This window comes from Saccostrea cucullata, unplaced genomic scaffold (assembly GCF_032062105.1).
Source record: "Saccostrea cucullata isolate Sc308-1 unplaced genomic scaffold, CSIRO_AGI_Scuc_v1 ctg3663, whole genome shotgun sequence".
Classification (NCBI taxonomy): Eukaryota; Metazoa; Mollusca; class Bivalvia; order Ostreida; family Ostreidae; genus Saccostrea; species Saccostrea cuccullata.
The window spans coordinates 15,682-30,914 of record NW_026938206.1 but is presented as its reverse complement, the minus strand read 5'-3'; the positions used below and the strand labels follow the sequence as shown (position 1 = coordinate 30,914).

Below are 15,233 nucleotides of genomic sequence, written 5' to 3'. Positions count from 1 at the left end.
TAGGGCCTTTGAGCAGTGAGGGGTCTTTTTCGTGCCAGCACCTACTGCGACACGGGGCCTCGGTTTATACTGTCTCATCCGAAGGACCGGTCTCCACGTCCCACAGTGGGATTCGAACTCGCGACGTAGGGATTGACTCCTTACTTCGGGACTGCTTTTATTATGATGATGGCTTTTAAGTTTTTCACCTACTGTAATCAAATTATTTGGAAGAGGAATTGTTTATAACTTTTATTTAAAAATAAAAATCTTTCAAGAAAGTTGTAATGTAATATGTAGCTTATTTTCTTGCGTCAATTACACCTTGTTTAGTTCTTTAATATTTTTAATTGTTGACAATTCTTTTTTATGTTGACAAGATTTTATTGAATGATTATCGTCATCTCTTTTTAAAGTTTGATTTATTTCTGTGTATAGATTGAAAATGTATTTAGATCTCCATTAAAAGTCCCTTAATTTTGACACGGCAAGGAGAACACAATCGAATCCGGGCCTCCTGCTTGCATTACCAGGATATAAACAAATAATGTTCAACAATACTTTAACATATTGCTTAATTGCAAAATTGGTTAAATTATGCCCTTAATAAGCTGATTTATATCTTTGTTCCACACTTGAAAAGCGGTAGGTTATAAAGTAATCAGGATGTACATCTGTATGTCCGTCCGTCCATCTTAACGCTTAGGGGTACTTAGAACACTGAACTGAATTTAATGAGACTTTCAGAGAACCTTTGCTACATATTACTATTGTGTCCTTTTATTTCTCTTTTCGATAAGGCACATATTTTGGGTCTTCTACAAAGCATGGACACTGCCATTTTTTCTATAATATTAAAGAATACCCATTTCTTATCCGCAACTCCTCTTATACCACTGAATAAAATGTAATCTTCATATTCCCACTTTTGGTATTAATCAAATAACATATAAAAATGAAAGAATTTAAGGTCTTTTTTCCAGATGTATTTCAAGATTCCTTTTTCAAACTTATGCCTTCTGTTTCACAATGTTCAGAATCTGTAAAAAAAAAACTGTAAAACCTTTGATATTTTGATAACTAACACTTTTTTCACCAGTGATCATAATGGACAAAGCTTCTATACCAAATCTTGAGAAAATTTTACCTGCTTATCTTCTAATGTTGTCTTCGGAATAGAATGTAATCTGTATGAACTTGTTTATGTTGGAGAAGCCAATGGAGCATTTAATAAAAGAATATCAGGTCAACAATTTCAACTAAATCATGGTGGTCGGCAGCTATTCTACAAACATTTTAATTTACCTGATCATTCTGTTTTCTCAGGGAAATTTGGAGTTCTCAAAAAAAGATTTATTACCACACAGAAAGCCCCTAACTGAGTACACCTTCCCGTAGACAAGGAAAAGAGGTTTGGATTAGAAAAATAGGGACAACCCTTCCCTATGTATGTAATGTCGATAGTGTTAGAAATCTTTCTGATGGGACTTTTTAACCATACATAGAGACGTAAGAGTTGTCTTGGGTATCGGTCTTACAATAAACTTTTAATACATGACGTCTTTTTTGATTTATTACTACCTTACGTAAATGCACAGTTAAATCTACTTCTTACCTATGGTCCCGCTGATCACGTTATATCAGCTGTCGTAAATAGAGTTAATACTAAGGACCTTAGATCACTTATTTTAAACGGTCCTAAATATAGGGTATCCCGATCCTTCAATTGGTGATGAAATTCATGAATAATATAAATTTCGTTGAAGATCACGACATGCGATGGGCCAGATATGAAAAAGATTTTGATACTTTGTCAGAATAGATTAAATGTATCTGATCCATGATTAAATCTTGTATGAAAAGTCTGAGAGGCAATATGAAATCCAACTATCCTGTATTCAAAAGTCTAGAAGTTGAAAAAGAACTAATAGTTAGTATGATCAGATTAGTACGTATTGGTCCCTGCTGACAAAGCAGGTAACAACAATGTCTTTGTTTGTAAGGCTCATTATAAAAATTGTACTCAAGAAGAACTTGAAATTTAATCCTACAACTGGTAATCCAACTTATACTCATAGTCCTATTCTAAGGAGTAAATTCTTCAAAGTCATATGTCAGTTTTGAATATGTTAAATATCCCAAAGAATCAAAAGGACTTTGAACTATCATATAAATACTGGATTCCGAATCTTCATGAGAATCCTTATAAAGAAAGATAAATAGCAGGTTCCAGTAGATGTTCAACCAAGCCTCTTCCTTTAGTCTTTACTAAGATATTAACAGTAGTGAAAGAAAAACTCCAAGATTACTGTGCAACAATATATTCTAGAAGTGGTGTAAATCAGATTGAATTAAGTTAAAATTCGAAAGAACGTTTGGACCATTTGAAATTCACATGATTTTTCCAAAATCAACAGTCTAAGATCTTACGACTTTTCAACTTTGCATACAACAATTCCCACGATAAATTAAAGTTCAGGCTTTTCGAAAGCATTGACAGCTGCCTTTTCGATTAAAATGGAACTTAAAGATTTATTCTGGTCTATTGACTGCTCGGGAATTAAGAAAAAGTATAATCATTGTAGTAATAAAAGTAACAAGGATTGTTTCAGACTGTTCAAAACGTAAATAATTCAAGTACATGAAATAGAAATAGAATGTTTTACCTTTTTTTTAAAGGGGGTTATATGAGAAGTAAGGGCATGCCAGTCACCTAAGATTAATGAATTAATGAATTACTTCTCAATGAAGACAAATTAAGGCACGTTGACCTTCACTTCTGTAGATTTTAATCAAACTATAAAACAGAATGGTTCAGGTTTATAGACCACTCACTCTCTATTTCACTGTTTAGATCTGTGTCATCTGTGGTTATTACAATGTTTCGATTACTCTTTCTCTGTATTATTTTATCTGTGGTAAGTTTGATAAAGATCTATTTTAAATTTCTATAAAAAAGAGTTTTTTCAGCCAAAAATTATTTCAAACACAGTCAACAGTAATCAATTTACATTAACATAAAACAATGTTGAAAATCTGTTAGTATTAGATAAAAAAAAGATAATTAAAGCAAAAATGTTTACAACTTTTGTCAAATGGTTGTTTACTTCGAAAAAAAAAAATACATTAGGAATGTAGAAATATGTTTCGAATGTTTATATATGTTAAAATACAACTATTAGCTCATATTCAATAAATACTGTTCCCCAATAAATCCTATGTTTTTGTCAATCAATTTATGAATTGTATTTTGAAATATGGCAGATTGAAATCAAATATCATTATTTGACATCTTAGTTTGGCTTAGGTTTAACAATTACACGTATATTAGTGAGGAAGACGGTATAATATCAATTCCCCTTTGCCTATGTTAATGAAAATAGTCAGGGTTAGTGTTAACCGAAGTTTAAAAAACAATTTAAAAAATTCGAAAAAGCGCCCTATTTCTGCACCCTTTTGTGGTCTCCGTGTATGCTTTGAATCAAAATTAGTGCTCGTATTAAAGCAAGCATGAATATAAGTTCCTCACTACGAACTATCACTGTTTTATCTTTGCTCTGATTTTTACATCAAATCAGATTCAGCGACTACAGTACTTTCTCCGTTACATGTTTTAAATTAACAGTAATTACAATATAAGACAATTAGACACATTATTATATTACATGACCATATCAAAAAAGTAACGTTTAAGTAAAATCAATTAAATAGTATATGTTAATGAGTTAGAATCACATTACGTAAATTAAGCTACGTGTATCGACATTATTATGATCAATTCCTTTATCTGAGCTGATTTTGATTTTGTGAAATCAGCCCAGATGAAAAAATTTCATTCGACTCTGTGCAGAAAAGACGAGATTTTTTCCCAACAATGAAACAGTCGTTAGGCAAAAATAGATATTCACGTTATGTTTCATTTACAGGTGTTGTCACAAAGATTCAAAAAGATCTACACACCTGTAAGAGATGTACGATTCCCACAGGTAATAAAATAAAACAACAGATATGTTAAGCTTGGATTTTTAATTTATAGGGGCTAATTCTTTTTTTGTCTATTTTGCCCACGTCTGCAAGAGTTAAAGAAGGGACAATTATTAAGGAGAAGTTCCCAGTTAGATATGAATTTAATGATTCTTTTTTAATAAGCTTACCTAAACATTTTATACTTATAGAAAAGTAGGGGAAAATTATTTATGATAACTGATAATACTATAATTTTTTTTTTAAATTATAAAAATAAACTATAAATAATTACATTTACTATTATTCGCATTGACTTCGGTTTCAATGCAAAATATTTTTACAACCACTACAGACCTGATCAAATTTGCACGCTTACAGTGTGCATGTAACATCTGAAAAGCATTATTTCGAGTGAAAACAGCATTCGAGTTTTTTTGTAATTCGTACAATGAAAAATGGAAACAATGAAAAGGAATCAATTTATCTTAATTACCGGTAGCCTTTCCGTCATTGTAATTACAGGTTGCCCCGTTTTCTCTACAGCAGCGTCCTCCTTTCTGGCAAGGTATGTATCTGTGAGAAATTTCTAATAATCGGTATATAAAAAGATCAAAAGATTTTTGTCATATTGCACATGATGAATAAACTATCTTCTTATAAAAAAAAGTCTTTAACAAACATTTAAAAAGTAGAAGAATCATACTTGTAAAGGGATATTTATTCTTTTTTTTAATTTTTGGAAGTTTTTGCATAAAATTGAAATTCTAAAGTCACTGAAAACGTCTTAATCCATTATTTTCTTTCGTTGACGTCATTTTTCTCTTTGCTTTGCTCTGCTCTAGAAGTTGTTTTACTTTTTCAGTTGGTGTAGAAGGAAATGTACAACTAAGGGATGACATATGGATACTTTGAAGAAAAAAAATTGGCAAGAAAATAAGCGGTCAATGGCTATGGCAAACGGATAATGAACTTTTCGAAAATCTATAGATTACTTTTTCTTCAGAAGAAAGGCTTTTTTCTGTTTAAATCCTGCCCTTTCTGTCCAAAATAAATTGCAACATATACATATGTCTGAACTAGTGATGTTTTTGTATTTCCCAGGATGTAAGAGAGTCACTGTATTTCTACAACAGAGAACAAAAAGACAAACTACCGACTGAAAAAGTATTCTGCAGGGGGAACCATAAATTTCATATTCCCCGCATTCCTATTCCATAACTGTTTTATCACACCAAAACAATCATAAGCGAATTGTTTCTGACATTTAAGAAAACACTGAAGAGGTAAATCCCAAATGCATGCGGTTTATAAAATTGTATAAATCTAATACATCGTGTCCAAGAGCAATAAAATTATTTTAAAAAGTATTTTCACTGATATTTCGAAGAAATATCAATGACTTCATTTTGCTAGCATTCAAGTATGATTTCGACATCTCAAGTCGAAAAGTTTTGACCTCATAGTTACATTGCTATCGAAACGAAACGGAATTAATATATAATGACAAAGTTTTTTTTAACAGTAAACAATAATAGTTTTTTCATTCTCATTATCATCAGTTTTTGAGCAAATAAGACTTTAATACACCATTTGTAAATAGAATAAGATTTTCTTTAATCACTGACAACAACCCTTGTTATATACTCACAAAGATTGGAAAATAAATATTCTTTAGCTTTTATTGTATGATCGTCGTCATTACTTTCTAACAGCCTACTATCTAGGTATTTAGGCTTCCATTGAAAACTCCCTTAATGAATGAGGGACATGGAGATAACGAATAGTATTCAATATCAAAGTCCATAAAACACTACAAGGAATTTTTTCAGCCTGATTTCTGCAATAATTATTGTAATATTTAGTTTCATTTAACATAACTGGTACCAAATACTGCTTTCTTAGTATTTACAATGCAATTATGTCAACACGAGAGAATAGTTTGTCACCGTGCAAGATTATTACCCCTTGATTGCAGTTATTATGTTGACATGCAATTTACCAATCTTTGCACAGTCTTACTTTAATATAAGTATATTGAGATAACGAACAGTATTCAATCTCAAAGTCCATAACAGTCCATAAAACAATACAAAATAAGAGCAGAGCAAACACGGACCCCCGAAACATCAGACATGGGATAAGGTGCCATGGATGAGTGAGCATCCCCTGCCGATCGGTCACACCCGCCATGTGCTCCTTGTAATAATCAGGAAATTACGGAGAAAATCCGTCGTCTATTCAGTGTATAAATAAATGACTAACAATTGGTATGAAAAAAGCCCTTCAGCAATTGACTCAGTGATAAATTGTATTTGCTGACATAGAACTTACGACCATAGAACTTACGAAATGATGACTCAAAACGAAACTGCTGATATTCTTGTTTTATCAACTTGCTTGTCAATAATTTACCTCGTTTTAGAAATTTTTCATACGTACACAGGGAAAATTGGCTAGCATAATTTTTATGCGATTTAATTTTTATGCGATTTGCTTTTTGCATGAAATTCATGCATAAATCATACAAAAATCGTGCAAAGAAATCACACATGCGAATCTTTGCGAATGTCCTCATACGATATTTATGAGAAATTCATGCGATTTTCATGTTAAGATAAATTCGCATGATATACATGCGAATTTAAATTTATAAGTTTTTCATGTATGAATTGTGTGAAATTCGCATAAATAGTTTGCGATATTCATAGATCATTAGAAAAGCAAAGAACAAGTAAATTTAACATTTCAATGTTTATTTAGGTGTTTTTGGCACAGTGAGTGATAAAAATTGACAGTCTCTGATTATTCTAATGGAATATTGTCTGATGTTTCTTGTTCATCCATTGACATGAGTGATGTCTGTTTTGAAAGGCAGTTTTTCAGTCTTTTTCAGTTAGGGTCCTGACAAGCATTTCCTACAAAGAAATTTTATTATAAAATCATATCTTCCTATACTAATATTCAAAATGTTTAGGTCAATTGGAACTAATTCCTAAATTAGGATGACATGAAATAAAATAAATACAATGATATCATTTGAAAGGTCCATGTTTTGTCAATTTTTATATCTTTAGGTCTCACACAAGGAGATGATTTCAATAGTATGTGTTACTGTATATCTGATTAATCAATTAACTAGGCTCTCAACAAATAAGGCCATTCCAAGTTTTTTTCTTTGTTTAGCGTCCGCTTGCGCCTTGGTTTTTGACACCCCATGTCAGAAAAACAAACAGAATCTGGAGTCTGAAAATTAATTATTCAGGCCAAAGTTTGTGATTTCCGGCAATATCTCAAAACATTTGTATAATATTTAAATCATTATTGGAAAAGTTATTTAATACCTTGATTTTGCTGAAGAAAATAACTTTCTTTACAAAAAATAGATAAATGAAATCATATGTTTTGAATTACGTCATTCTTATTAGTATAAAATATGAGTTTCATTTTATTTTACTTCTGTGTTTTTTGCTAATAGGTAGCTAGGTTTTTTGAAAGATGGGTGGACGCTAAACAGAGAAAAAACTTGGCATGGTCTAATTTATGAAATAAAAAAATAATTCCAAAAAAAAAAAAATGCTGAGACAAAACTTTAAAATCAGACAAAATATGCCTTATGCACCTTTTAAGAAAGAAAAGTAAGAGTAAACATACTTACCTTGAAATACATGTGGGACCTTCAGATGTTGACAAACAGCCTACACACCATCCAGGACTTTGCGTCATGTGCACCTAAAGAAAGAGTTCCCTTTAATTCAGTGGCACAATTCTGCTAAAGTTATGATACTCCTAGTACATGAGTCAAAAATTCAAACTGTAGACCCAAAAAAATACCAAAAGTGAAGGAAAAAAAATTGTCTCTCTACATATATTGTTCGAATTTTGACTAAGTTCGTTTTGATGGTACTGCATGTACAATATAATATGTTTTAAACAAAAGACCCTGTGTTTAGTACTTTCATAACTGCATTATAGAGGCATGTGTCAGATATATAATATAAAACAGTGTGTTATTGACCTAGTCTATAAATTGGATTGCTATTGTATTCAAATGAAATAAAATATTTAATTTTAATTGTGATATTCTAATTTGATGACAAAGGATCTAACAGACATTGTAATAAAATACTGAAAAGATGATTTGTTTTTAAATCTGCATAGAATGATCAGAATACCTGAAAAGTGAAAACATCAAATACAAGAGTTATCTATTTATTTATTTCTTGGCATAGCCCTCATATCAATCCCCTATAAGATTGATCTTTAGTAGGACCTATATCCAAAAATATTTTGTGTTTACAAGTCTCCACACATGTGTCAAAATTATGCACACAGTTAAAATAAAAATCACTTTTTAAATATTGTTAACATCTGATGGAAAAATGAAATTTTCAGCAAAACAATTGCCATAAAGAGCTAGAAAGGCTTATACCATCACTTTTTATATTACTTACACAAGACTTTGTAAAGTCTTCAAATAGGTGTCGCTCAATTGGATGTGCCGTGTTACGAACATGTAGAACCTGAATTAAAAACAAGATGACGAATTTACTCTGAAAATTTTCGTTGCAAATTGAATATCAATAAATAAGTGCATTACAAGCACAAAATATGGCAAACGATTTAAAAAGCATTCATTTTTACCTTTGTTTTATGAATTAGAGCGCAATCAGCAAAAAGACAAGTCTGGAACAATCCACACGAGGTTCTTTCCCTCAATCGTTTTTTTTGTACCTGTAACAGGAAGCTTAAGTGCAAGTAGAACCTGGCTTATTTGGCTTGTCGGTTTCGTATTCGTCACAGAATCGGAAAATACCATTTAACTTTAATTTTTATCATTCCTTTTTTTTCTTGAAAATATATTTCCGTGATAAAGTCAAACTTTGATGACAACAGTTATGAAATTTACGTTACGGAACCAAAGGTCGTTTTACTATGGAATGCCGTACGTCACATATTACGTCATCATGCGGCTGAGAAAGCAGATAAGAAAGAGACAACATTTTCTTTGTCTTTCTTTAAGATCGCATTATGATCGAAAGCCTCCAATTTTTTTTTTCAGATTGATTTCTAATTAATTTAATAGCTCATTAAATTAATATTTATTACCGAATTAGAGATTTACAGAAAGAAAAAAGAAACACTTATACGACATATAATTGAATTTTGATTCGAGAATCGGATCTATATTTTTTATCATTTGAAGATTTTTTTTTGTTTTTTAAATCTACTAGAAAATTAAATATAATTTTAAATTTTATGAGTCCACATTTTTTGAATTTTACGAGTTCAGTTGAACTGATATCATTTATTTAGTAGCATATAAATAAACGATTGTTAAGACATATTTTGAAAGTCTATAATCGCAATTTAAAGCTATACCAGGGATTATATGACATCTGACCTAAAAAGAAAAATACCAGATCAAGTGTAGATTTACATGATATTTGCTATATCTATACGTTAAATTAAATTTTTCGCCGAATTTGACATTAAATGTCCCCTCGTTTCTATGGTTAAATTGACATTAAACAGTGTGTGATATTAAATCCCGAGTCAAAAATAAATCGGTTTTTATTTTAAATCTTGGATATCTATGAAACGTGATTTATTTTAATTGTATAATGTACAGGAAAGTCTTTTCGTTATCTAAAAAGTATCACAAGAAATAAAATATCCTTTTTATTTTAGTTAGTCCGAACGTATCAAAAATATGCCATATACATGTATGTCTTTTAACATTTGGTAAACACTTAATTGAAATACAATCGAACATCTAACTATGATAACCAGTTTAAGGTACCTTTATTACGATAGGAAAACAAAAACACACAGTAAAGATTGGATGATAAATTTATGCAAAATATTTTTAAGGAAAAACTACTGATTATAAATTAATAAGCCGGTGAAAGAAATCGCTGAATTGATACTAAAATGTGTGCTAAAAGATAACGGAAAGGTTATTGAAAGACGACGGAAAGGTCACTGAAAGTCGACTGAAAGGTCACTGAAAGATAACTGAAATGTGTCCACTGAATGGTGACTGAAAGGTACCTGAAATATGGCTGAAAGGCAACTGAAAGGTCACTGAAATGTACCTGCCATTCAGTGGCTGAATGGCAACAGAAAAGTCACTGAAAATCGCCTTTCAGTTTTAACTGAAAGGTCTCGTTTCTTCCTGTGTAAATCAGTTTTAGAAAATTTCTTGCTGTTTTTTTTTTATGGAAATACATAAACCAAGAACCAGAAACTCTATCGGAATTAAATGAACTGTATGAGTCTCTTGATGAACATTTAATTTCAAGTGCGAATACTGTCCTTCCTAGATCTAAATTCAACCCCCACAGTAAACCATACTGGACTAAAGATGTGAAAGAGGTACATGTGCAGGAAAGGAGGATGAGAAGCATTTGGATTGTTGAAGGAAGGCATAGGGGGATGCATTTCCAGACTTTTTACAACTATAAACGTGCAGAAAGACATTTTCGGAAATGTCAGATATTCGCCTTTGAACAGTACATCAAAAACACCTATACCGATATTGATCAAGCAGCCGGGTGCGATGCTCGGCTGTTTTGGAAACTAATGAGCAGACAAAAGCCTCGGCGCGAATAAATATATCCAGAGATAACATACAAAGGAATAACTGCAACTACTCCAGAATCAGTAGCTGATGTTTTGCAGAGTATTACCGTGACATTTACAATCCGAATTGTGATAGCCAATACAAAGATGAACACAAGAAACAAGTAAAAGCAGAATATGAAAATATCACATGTTTTAATGAAAACGATGCACGTCTCGATTTTGAAATCTCTGAATCGGAAGTATCTCAAGCTACCCATGCCATCAAATTGCGCAAAGCGCCGGTGGATGACAGAATTCAAGCAGACCACTTAAAATACGGGGGTGCTGCAGTTACGCATCAACTCTGCAAGCTCTTTAATGGTATCATGAAGGTTGGACAGATTCCTAACTAATGGAAAAGAGGCATAGTAGTACCTATTTAAAAGGGGAATAACAAGAGAAAAAACTCCCCGGATAGCTACCGGCCGGTGTCCCTACTATCGTGTTTGTTAAAAGTATTTGAAAAGTGTAATACAATAGAATATCAGAAATTAGTCTCAGTAAAATCAAATTTCCAAACCCCAACAACAAGGGTTTCAAAAGGGTCTGAGTTGCATTACGGCAGGTTTTAACCTACAAGAAACAATTAATGTAGATTCCTAATTATACACGAGGAATTTATTTCCGCGTTATTTCACGAGAAGCATCACTCGCGAAAAAATATTACTCGCTTTTATTTTCATGGTGCTGAAATCTTTGTAAAATCCGTTGATCAACCGTCCATTCGCGAATTATAATTCTCGCGATTTGACGTTCAAGAGCTAGTTCTTAATAATAAAATAAGGAATCTACAGTAGTCATTTCAATGATCATGGCAGCACAGCATACACTGCATTTATAGATTGTAAAAACATACGATACAGTTTGGAGAAAAGGTCTTATGGTAAAATTACGAGAATTAGATTTGAAGGGTAAAGTATGGGGAATTATAGACGACTGTCATTGTGGCACTAAAAGCTTAGTAACTGTGAATGGTAAAAGCTCCCAATTGTTTGAAATAAAACAGGACGTACGACAAGGGGGTGTACTGCCTGGATTTTTATATTGTGTTTTTATTAAAGATTTATTAAATTCATTAGAGTGTGTAAACAAAAATTTCAGTGTATATAATATTCCATCCACAAACCCAGCCTTAGCTGACGATATAGCTTGCTTGAGTTTAAGTCTGAATGGATTATAACAAAAATGTTGAACATTGCATATAAGTATTCTTATTTATGGCGGTTTTCATTTAATGCGCAAAATCATGTACATTGTATTGTTGTTTTTGGTAAGGGCAATCCCACAGTACAGCAAGTTTGGTGATGAAAACATTCCTTCAAGTGATATCCATACCCATTTAGGAATCATTCAACATTGTCAATTTAAATCCAGTGGCCGAACAACTAATAGCTGCAATAAGGGCAGAAAAGCATACTTTGCGATACGTAATGATCTGTCAAGTAACACCAACCCGTTAACCCTTGTCAGTCAGATATGTGCGAAAGTATGATTGGGGTACTCCCCATCATATCTGAAATAGACAAGCGAAAACTATTATTCTTTGGAAAACTGTGTAAACTAGACGTCAATACCCTAACAAAAAACATCTTTATGACAAGATTATATGACGTCTTACAGAACAACAAGAAATACCTTTCTGCTTTTCTGAATGATTTGTTGGAAATATTAATGAAATACAATTTAATACAGTATCTTCAGAAGTTTACTGAAAATGGAACATTTCCCGAGAAAGTAAAGTGGAAAGTTATTGTCAAAAAAGCGATTCATCACTTCCAGACTGAGGCTTGGAAAATCCGCATGGAAGCAGACCCAGACGTAGGAATATTCAGAACACTTCATAACAGCGTTGAACCTATTAAATTTGGAAATTCAACTTCTCGTTCGATGATGTCCCATGCATAAAATTTCTCGCCAAGCTCTGGACTATCCCGCCTTTCTCTTTCGTTAAAACCTGCAGCTTATGTAAAGATGTGTATAGTAATCCATTCAAGCATGCTGTGCTGTGGTGTCCAGTCACTATCCATATCAGATATGCTTTTTTGACGACATAGTGGATAATTTTCCGGCTGAATGATGATTTGTTACATGTAGCGTTGTCGGGAGGACTCGAACAAGCGTCTTTAACAGATGAAAATGAATTTAAGGTATTTATTCGTATAAGTTCAAAATTTGTGTGTAGTGTCACTGCCTATTATAGCAGGGCTACTCAAAATGTGAAAAATGCCCTCTAAAGGCATATTTTCTTCTTTTTTCTGTATTTTTTTCCTTTCTCGTTTCTATGACATGTATATATGTTGTTATTTTCTTGATGTTCTTTATGTACTGTGAGATTTGAATTATATCATCATGAAATATCCGAAAGGGGGAAATAATGAATGAATGAATGAATGAATGGATGGAAGTTTTGCAAATGGGTTCCACATAAAGAAGCTACCATATTTCATTCTGATTTTATTCAGACTATACAATCCTAAGGTAATATCATACTCAATTAAATTCCCCTCGGAGAATTCTATTCGAGGCTTGTTTAAAATGTTAATAGTGCATCTCATCTTGCATTTTATCAGATAAAAAGAAATCGATTTGGAGTATTCATTTATATCAATTTTCGGGGGACTCAAGGATTATCCGTGTAAACACTAAATTCACAAAAAATTATCTTTTCCCCATTTCTATAATATATATTCCTTAATGAAATATAAGATTTTCCCCTTTCATAATTTTTATTCATAATTGAGAAAAAAAAAATGTTTTATGGTTATTAGAAATTGGCTCTTAAATTTACCTGTAAAACGGTGGGAACATTTATTTTTTAGATCTACCTTTGACAGATCCCTACACTAGAAATGATAATCTTGTCTCGGTTTCAATTTATAGGCGCCTATTTCAAATTTAATTCAACTATTGCGTATTAAAAAATTATGTTCCATAATATTCTCTTTTTACATGATGCATTAAACTAAATATTAAAACGTATATTATCTATCTCATCTTAATTCGGCAACCTTTAAGAATACGATATATGCATGTACAGGTGCAAATTACATACGTAAAGAATGTGACATATTCACTTACGAGTAGAGGACATTTGCTAGTCAAAGTACTCAATTGGGCTTCAGGTATCAACATTTCACGGTTGATGGCATTAAAAAAACTCTTACGTCAAACAGGTGCTTTTTAAATTCTTTATTGAACAAAAATAGAACGGTTAATTATCCACGTGTATTTAGATACACCTCAAACACACATTGCTAAGTACGAATCACACAGAGAAATAGGAGTGGATCAAAACAGTAAAGGTATTATCAAATTGAGTTAAATGTACAACTGATATTGTAAATAAAAAAACTAATTTATAAACCTTTTTTCTCTCAATTTAAATCTCGGTACATGTCATTCCTCGGCCTTAGATATTAGTGAACGGAGGTCTATTTTTAGACCTGTCAATCAAACCTAAGGTAGGGAGAAAATATTGAGGTAATTTTTGAAAGATGAAAAGGCATTTAACACTAGGGAAATCAGAGAGAAATATAACGAAGTCAAATTTTCATGAAAAAACTACTGTTTTAGTAGAGTACTGAAAGTTAAGAGAATCAACGTTATACTATGAGGCATATTTCTTACGTTATAGAGGAAAGTTTAGTTGGATCCTTTTCCTTATTACCTTGCATGGATGAAAATCAATGTAATCTTTCTTCATAGACATGAATTTCAAGTTCGGAATTAAAAAAAAATAAATTAATTAATTTTCACTTATCTCTTTTGGATTTCTATAAAACAAAAGTTTATAATGCAATAAATCATTGCTTAAAGTAAAATACCGTCATAGAGAATTTGATAAATTAATAAAAAAGACAACTTTGTAAATAAATAAATACTTTATTTTAGTAAATAAGTAGATAAATGTTTAACGCTTAAATTGTTCTATTGGTTCTGTCGATTTATTTATGAAACATTTTATTCATATTAACAATTGACTTACCGGTATGTATCATTTTTTCCATCATGTACATGATAAAGCTCTATAAACCTTCCGTAAAAATACCTCACAAGACAGTACCGGGCTTCAAGACCACAAACTGAGAAAAAAATTCAGTCAAAATTTCAAATCACTACGATTCTCTAAATAACTTTGATAATGTAACAATTATACACATTTGCAAAATGTTCATGTACATTATTAGAACTAAAGATATTAAATATATGAATGTGTTGACTTAAGTCGATTCTGAATTTATGGTCTTAAGGCTTAAGAACGTTTCTCTAATATTGACAAAACGGTAAAAATGTGGATTCAAGAATCTGTTCAAAAATTTGTTTCTCCAACTTCAATTACTCGAGAGCTTTTCAGATGAATTTGTGACATTTCTGTAGAAACCGTAAGATTCAAATAAGACGATTAAAGTTGTTTGCAAATTAAATAAATATTAAGGATGCATAAACATGAATCGTTTAATACGAATATTACAAAAGGTGAAAGAGAAACACTGTTATGGTGGTAGACAGTTTTCAGTCCAAAATATTTTAAGTTTTAGGTTATTTTTTTTTATGTTTTTGTCATGTTGTAAATAACAAAGTACAATTTGAATACAAATTAAGCCCTGTACTTTTCAAAAAATGAAAGTGATATAAGAAATTTAAAATTTTACAAAGCAGTTTAC

General features: G+C 31.5%; 1 long non-coding RNA gene across 1 annotated transcript; it reads left to right on the top strand.

The window, feature by feature from the left end:
• Positions 1–2,818: 2,818 nt before the first annotated feature.
• On the top strand, positions 2,819–4,995 carry LOC134249613 (uncharacterized). Its single transcript, XR_009988325.1, has 4 exons — positions 2,819–2,897; positions 3,906–3,965; positions 4,468–4,510; positions 4,808–4,995. It is a non-coding gene; the product is annotated as an uncharacterized LOC134249613 (long non-coding RNA).
• The last annotated feature ends 10,238 nt before the right edge of the window (positions 4,996–15,233 follow it).